Source organism: Setaria italica, chromosome IX (genome assembly GCF_000263155.2).
Source record: "Setaria italica strain Yugu1 chromosome IX, Setaria_italica_v2.0, whole genome shotgun sequence".
Classification (NCBI taxonomy): Eukaryota; Viridiplantae; Streptophyta; class Magnoliopsida; order Poales; family Poaceae; genus Setaria; species Setaria italica.
Genome location: NC_028458.1, coordinates 36,866,012 through 36,873,857, shown reverse-complemented (window position 1 = coordinate 36,873,857; position 7,846 = coordinate 36,866,012). Strand labels below are relative to the sequence as shown.

At 39.1% G+C, this 7,846-nt stretch overlaps 1 long non-coding RNA gene across 1 annotated transcript; it reads left to right on the top strand.

Moving 5' to 3' along the window:
- Window positions 1–1,413: 1,413 nt before the first annotated feature.
- On the top strand, window positions 1,414–7,142 carry LOC111255884. The gene is made up of 5 exons (XR_002676028.1): window positions 1,414–4,025; window positions 4,234–4,351; window positions 4,826–6,105; window positions 6,705–6,797; window positions 6,898–7,142. It is a non-coding gene; the product is annotated as an uncharacterized LOC111255884 (long non-coding RNA).
- The last annotated feature ends 704 nt before the right edge of the window (window positions 7,143–7,846 follow it).

The following is a 7,846-nucleotide window of genomic DNA, read 5'->3' as shown; positions in this document are numbered from 1 at the left end:
CATGATGCTCAACCAGTCCCAACCCTTCAAATGTCAATGCATGTTCTAACAGGAGTTCCTTCTCAAGCAAGAACATTTACACTGAGGCTGAATCTTGGCACTAGCATTGCTACAACTTTAGTGGATAGTGGAAGTGATGTTTCATTCGTTAATTCCAAGTTTGCCATGAAGTGTAAAGTACCAATTTCTTTTGTTGATGAAGTGAGAGTTACAGCTGCTAATGGTAAAGAGATATTCAGTTCCACTGCTTGCACACACTGCCAATATTCAATTTAGGGACACAAATTCACTACTGATTTCATATTACTGAAATTTCAAGGATTTGATATAGTCCTAGGGGCTGATTGGATCTATACTCACAGTCTAGTAGGTTTGGACTTGAAAAGAAGGGAATTTTCCATAAACAAGGATGGTGCTGAATTGTTACATTCTCTGATGAAACTGTAAGTTCCAGTAACCCAACCATCAGCACTAGGAAATTATGTAAATTGTTTAAAAAGAAGGTAGTGGGAGTTGTGGTAGTGTTGAACAACAGTAAAGAGATAACAGCATTAAAATCTGGTCCACTACCATCTGAAATCCAGCACCTCTTGGATGAATTTCAGGATGTGTTTCAAGAACCACAAAGGCTACCCCCACCAAGAGCAATTGACCATTCCATCCCCTTGATTGAAGAAAATAAAATTGTTAATCAGAGACCATATAAGTTGCCACACCACCAGAAAAATGCAATGGAAGAACTGATTAAGCAGTTGTTGCAAGCTCATATGATCAGATCTAGTGTCAGTCCCTACTCTTCACCTATCATTCTAGTCAAGAAAAAAGATGGAACATGGAGGTTATGTGTGGATTTCAGGCAACTCAATACCAACACAATTAAATACAAGTATCCAATACCAATCATGGAAGATCTTTTAGATGAATTATTTAGGGCAAATGTGTTTTCTAAAATAGATCTGAGATCTGGATACCACCAGATTAGAATGACTAAAGCTAACATTCATAAGGTAGCCTTCACTACTCATTTAGGACATTTTGAGAACCTGGTTATGCCATTTGGATTGATAAATGCGCCTGCTACATTTCAAACACTCATGAATAATATTTTGACAGAATTTCTGAGAAAATTTGTCTTAGTGTTCTTTGATGATATTTTGGTATAAAGTACCAACTAACAAGATCATGCTCATCTTCTGAGATCAATCCTCATAGTACTCAGAGATAACAAATTATATGCTAAATTATCCAAATACACATTTACACAATCAGAGATTGAATACTTGGGACATGTTATTAGTGCACAAGGAGTTTCCATAGACCCTTCCAAAATTTCAGTGATTCAGTGTTGGCCACAACCTACTAATGTCACTAAACTGAAAGCTTTTTTGGGTCTTACTAGGTACTATAGAAGATTCATAAAAGATTAAGGTGTAATCTATAGACCATTATTTAATGCCTTGAAGAAAGATGCTTTTGTCTGGTCTTTTACTCAGCAATAGGCATTTGAGGAGCTCAAAAATATCATGTCTAACCCACCAGTACTATCTCTTCTTGATTTCTCTCAACCTTTCACTTTGGAAGCAGATGCCAGTGGGAGTGGAATTGGTATTGTCTTATGCAAAAGGTAAGACCAATATCATTTCTCAGTAAAACATTAGGCCCCAAAGCAGTTGCATCATCTACTTATGAAAAGGAAGCCATGACAATTGTGGAAGCATTAAAGAAATGGAAGCACTACTTTGCGAGTACTTCTATAATTATAAACGCAGATCAATAGAATCTCAGATACATTCATGAATAGAGACTTGTGGAAGGAATACAACATAAGTTTCTAGTTAAATTGTTGGGATACAATTATAAGATTGAATACAAGAAGGGAAAAGAAAATAAGGTGGCTGATGCACTTTCCAAGACTAATTCCAGCCTCATCTGTCAAAGCAATAACAATGGTTATTCCAGCTTAAGTTGAACAAGTAAATGTTACTTACAATCAAGATCCATTTTGCCTAGATCTGCTCACAAAATTGAGTATTGACAGTGAAGCTGTTCCAAACTATACATTGACAAATGAAATCTTGAGATACAAGGGCAAGATTGTGGTAGGACAAGATGGCACATTGAGGCAGCAACTCTCGGATAATTTCCACAAATCAGCTTTAGGTGGTCATTCAGGTGAAAGGGCTACTTATCAAAGACTCAAACTAGTCTTTTATTGGTAAAAAATTCATCAGCAAGTAAAAGAATATGTGAAAGCTTGTCCAGTATGCTAGAAAAATAAAGCTGAACATGTACCCTACCCTGGCCTCTTAGAGCAACTACCAATTCAATATATGTCTTGAACTTATATATCCATGGATTTTATTGAAAGCCTTCTCGAATTTGAGGGAAAGGAAGTGATCTTGGTGATTGTGGATAGATTGTCCAAATATTCCCACTTCATTGCTCTCAGCCACCCACATATTGCTCTAAGACGTGGTCAATGTCTACATGGACAATGTATTCAAGTTGCATGAGCTACCAAAAGTGATAGTGATAGATAGAGACCTAATTTTCATAAGTTCAGTTTGGCAAGCACTTTTCAAGAGCCTCAAAGTGGAACTCCATTTGTCAACTGCAAACCACCCACAAACTGATGGACAAACTGAGAGGGTTAATCAGTGCCTTGAAAACTACCTCAGATGCATGTGTTCCACTAGCCGAAGGAGATGGTGTCATTAGCTGTCACTTGTTGAATGGTGGTATAACACCTCATGCCACACTTCACTGAATATGACTCCATTTCAGGCTTTATATGGATTTCCACTCCCACAGATTGCAGAAGATGTTATTCCAGATTGCCCTGATATCACTACTCAAGAGCAGCTAAGGAACAATCAAGTGGCCATTCAAGTGATCAAAGATAACTTGTCCAAAGCACAGTCAATAATCAAACATCAAGCTGATAAACATAGAACTGACAGGCAATTCTCAGTGGTGGACATGGGCTACCTCAAGATCCAGCCATATCACCACACATTTCTGAGTGCACACATATGCTTGAAGTTACACTCCAAATTTTATGGCCCATTCAGAGTACTTGCAAAAGTTGGTAAAGCAGCCTATAAATTGCTTTTGCCTGAAGGGTGCCAGCTGCATGACACATTTCATGTCAGTCAACTCAAACAACATCTAGGGCTTGAAGCTGTACCAAGCAAGGAATTACCATTAATTGATGCTAAGGGAACAATCAGAGTTGCACCTGAAGCAATCCTTGAGAGGAGAATGATTCCCAGGAACAATGAATCAGTAGTTCAGTAGCTAATTCATTGGGTTAATCTGCCAGAATCTGAAGCTACTTGGAGGATACCAATTTCATCCGCAAAGTTTTCCCTTCATTCTATCCTTGAGGACAAGGATCTCAAGGAGGAGGTATTGTCAAGAATGGCAATGAAGCCTTCTCATTCAGTTTCATCAGAAGTGAAGCGGAACAAGGGAACAGAGGAAGCCGGTGATGTTTATAATGGTTGGTCGACTTCAAGGATGCCATCCATCAAGCAACCGATGGTCGTCATCATTTACATCTCATTTACTTAATGTAACTTTCCTTGCCGGATAAACTACAGTGCTTAGCGTTTAAGCAGGCCATTGTATTTAGGCCCTAGGAACATGCTGCAAGGGGTATCGAAAAACAAGAACCCTAAACTTATCTCTAACATTAACAATAGCTCTAGTAAGGCCACTATGGCGACCTGGTGTATATGAATCTTCCCAGTGTATCAGTTAAGTTGCTGGTGCAGTGCTCTTTTGTTCTCCTTTTTCATCTGTTCTTGGCTCAACTTTCGCTTTTGTTCCTTTGATTCCTGTCCGGATCTCCCTGATCCTCACAGCGGACGAGCGGCCGAGAGAGGCGGTAGCAGAAGCGCTCCTGGCCCCAGGAGCATCGCGAGCGAGAGGCATGGGAGCAATGGAAGGCCAGGGCGCTTAGCTCAACCAGGTTGCCTCCACCGCCTGCAAGGTGTTCATCAAAATATCCAGCTCCTAGCATGGTAAGCTCCACAGTCCTGTTTCATGCCATTGACGTCGGAACTCAAGTTAATTTACCTTAGCAAATCTGCAGCTGAAGTGTCTTTTAGCAAGTCAGAGCTCTCATATGGTTGTCCTTATCCTTTATCCAGGATAGAGCCCAAGTAAAAGAGATAAATAAGCATGTATTTGCCTAATTAAGCTGAGTTCATAAAAATCTAATTTGTATAGAGATCAATGTTGACGATGATGTGCGCCAGCTGGTGGAGTTTTTCCTGCGCATTTCAGTGAAGCTGCCCAAAAACTAGATAAAACTCATGAGAGTTGATCTGTACTACCATCTGCCCAGGTCTTGTATGTTCTACTCTGCCTTCAGATATAGGGGGTGTTTGGGAAACACCTGTTAAAGTTTAACACCTGTCACATCGGATGTTTGGATGCTAATTAGGAGTACTAAACATAAGCTAATTACAAAACTAATTGCACAGATGGAGTATAATTCGCGAGACGAATCTATTAAGCCTAATTAGTCCATGATTTGACAATGTGGTGCTACAGTAACCATTTGCTAATGATGGATTAATTAGACTTAATAGATTCGTCTCGCGAATTAGCACAAGGTTCTGCAATTAGTTTTATAATTAGCTCATGTTTAGTCCTCCTAATTAGCATCCGAACATCCGATGTGACACTGTTAAAGTTTAGCACCTCGTATCCAAACAGCCCCATACTCAAACTCCAAGTTCAACAGAATCCTTTGACTCATCTTTGGCCAATGGTAGTGACTTAGACTCTGTTTTCTGTACTTTTATCCTTCCTGAAGGTTATGGGTTGCTTCTAGAAAAATATCTCCTTTGAGCCCTATGAACTTGCATTTCACAAGGAAATGATGGATCATGTAGAGAGCAAGAGCATTGCAGCAGAAAAACCATCTCTCAAATGGAAGCTTCAACTAAAGATTCACAAATAGACTGCCAAAGTTTATGAGATTGTTCTTTGATCAGGTATCCCTCATAAGCAAGATCTCTTTACTGAAATCTGAGCCACCACTTTAACAGGTTCCACTTGCAGAGTAGAAATCCTTGGATCATGTTTAGTGGTTTTCTGCTGACTAATAACTGAGAAGGAAATATCCTCCTGGCAGCTATGAGTTTTGTTTGGCATGTGACATGCAGCCTGACCTACAGAGCCCTTTAGTCTGAACTTTGAAGAGATATCCTAATAATTTCAGGAATGAGATCAACAAAAGTATGGTCCTAACTGAGCCACAACATAACAGTTAACTAGCTTATTCTGTTAGTAAAGTGTTACAAAATAGCAAAGTGCGTAGATTTCTTAGAACTCAGTCTGTTTTCTACATGATGACCCTAGGATATTTTTTGGGCAATACTGGAATACTGACGAATAAGAAAACTTCATCATGAACTGATTTGCTTCTTGATCTTGAATTCAATTTATGGGATCTGTGTGGCTGCATTACCGGGTTTCCATCCCTGACACCAATGGCCACATTCTTGCTCACAGATAAGTACTCAAATCCCAAACCCCCAACCCCCTATGCTTTTACAACACTATCTTTTAATAGAGTTGTGTTTCTTCTCGCATTTTCCAAATCATGTATAAGTCAATAGTAATAAGTTTCCATTTTTTATCTGATACCCTGCATTTGTTTCTCGCTGCCTCTAGATTTTTGGATATGCTAGAATAGTGTCTAAAAATGGTAACAATTTCAGTGAAATGGAGTGTACTATATCATGCTTGAGCTTCTAAACCAACTTGATGGTATTGAATTGTCTAACAAAATTGAACTTCTAAATCCTAATGAGGACGCATCTTCTACTGACTTGTCACGTAATGTCTGCTGATTTTGCATAGTTGCTTGCGCTAACTGGTGCTTAATGTTTTTGTTTTGTCTACCATGTGGCTGCAATTTCATTTTGCCACTTGTGTAAGGCATTTGAATGTCTACCCGTGTGTGCTATTTAGCTCAAGATGTGATGGGTATTGACCTCTATTACCAAGATTGCAGGTTGGTGCTATATTTGCACAATGAAATCATTTAGAGAAATTCAGATGTTCATCAGGCAGAAGATTGTTGAGCAGGTCACTTTCAGTTACACACTTTCAATTATTGTGTCATTTTTAATATTTGGTGATATTTTACATCTTCTAGATAATTATCCCTCCCCCCCTCATTTATTATTTTTTACTTGCAAGGCCAAGTTCATTGGCCTATTTTTTAGAGTTCAATTAGTAGCTATTGGCGGCAGTAATATTTTTGCTGATGTCAAAACTACATGGTTGAATGTGTGCATTTCAGACACAGACCACCTGCAGTGACCTTATAGCTTGTGGTACACCATCACTATCATTGGTATCAAGTTGTTCATGAATACCTGGGTGCTTAGTCAATTGTTATTGCAGTTGATGATTAGAGAATAGTTATCACTTGGCCTGCATATGTGTGAATCACCATATGACTGGCAAGTCGTTAATGATTAGAGAACATATCATTTAGTCTGCATATGCTGAACTGACTGATTCCAAGCTAGAATGTATTTCTTTTTAAATGAAATGCTTGCAAGAAAGTGTATACTTTAAATGACAGTTTACTGGAAATATTTTATCTGAAGATTATACACTACCTGAAGTTTGCTTTTTAAGACATAAGGATTACTGAATTATATACTTTTCTCCAACAGGTGATAGCTTATTAAGCTCCTAAACCAAGCCAATGGACAAATGAAATTATTAAAACTAGATGCATTCTTCGGTTCGATCTTCCTATGTCACAGGTGATTACATGGCCTTCCCATATTCATTTCCCTGTCAGAAACATCACCCTGGTATATACTATCTTATAAGTGAATCCCGTTTTTTTCCCAATTGATGTAGCTGGTGGTTTGTCTACAACCAAAGCATAGAAGAGTACTTAAAGGAATAGTTATTATCAGAGTCAAGTATTCAAATTGTTGACCTTAGTACCAAATAGAGCTCGACGGTTGTTCCTTTACAGTTCACAAGCAAGATTGGAGTTTAGAATCATTCGCCAACATGATACTGTTGCGTTGCTGTTGTGGTTTGTCGAATGCATAATTATTTTGAGAACCTATAGTTATTTGTGCTTTTACTGCTTAACCTTTTAAACTATCGACCCAGTATTGGCTGTTGATTTATAGTCTCTCTTAATATCCTATTACAAGGAAGCTCGTGATTTTGTTATAATGAAATTATTTTTGTTGTTACATAATATTGAAGCTCCAAATGCCGAACAACGGATATGCTGTAATATTCATGATGCAAATGCTGGACAGACACCTATGATGAATAGTATATATATCCACACTGCTCAGATGTGAGCATATTGATGATGTGTTAATTACCCCATGCTGTGATTTCGTGGTGAATTTATCCTAGGTCATGCATGTCATCTGTCCTCTCTCGTTGCTTTCTACTTACTTGTATTTGATTGTTGAAACCACTAGTAGAGAATTGGGCTTTAGTCCCGATTGGTAGGGTGCAAATATCCCGAAAATCCATCCGGGATAGGGTCACTCAACCGGGACAAAAGACCCCCTTTTATCCCGGTTGGTAATAAAACGGGTCACCACGGCCCCCCACACGCGCACATCGCAAGCCACAAGTCACGCGATTTTTCACGCGAAATATGCGCGTGCGCGGTTCGTGGGATTCGAACCCACAACCTCCAGCCTCGCGCGTAGCTTCCTTGCCATCCCACCTACACACCACATCTGACCATGTAGGGGATGCTATCCTTTTGTATTAACTCGTGGGGGACCCTTTTATCCCGGTTGGAAACACCAAACCGGGATAAAAGACCCCT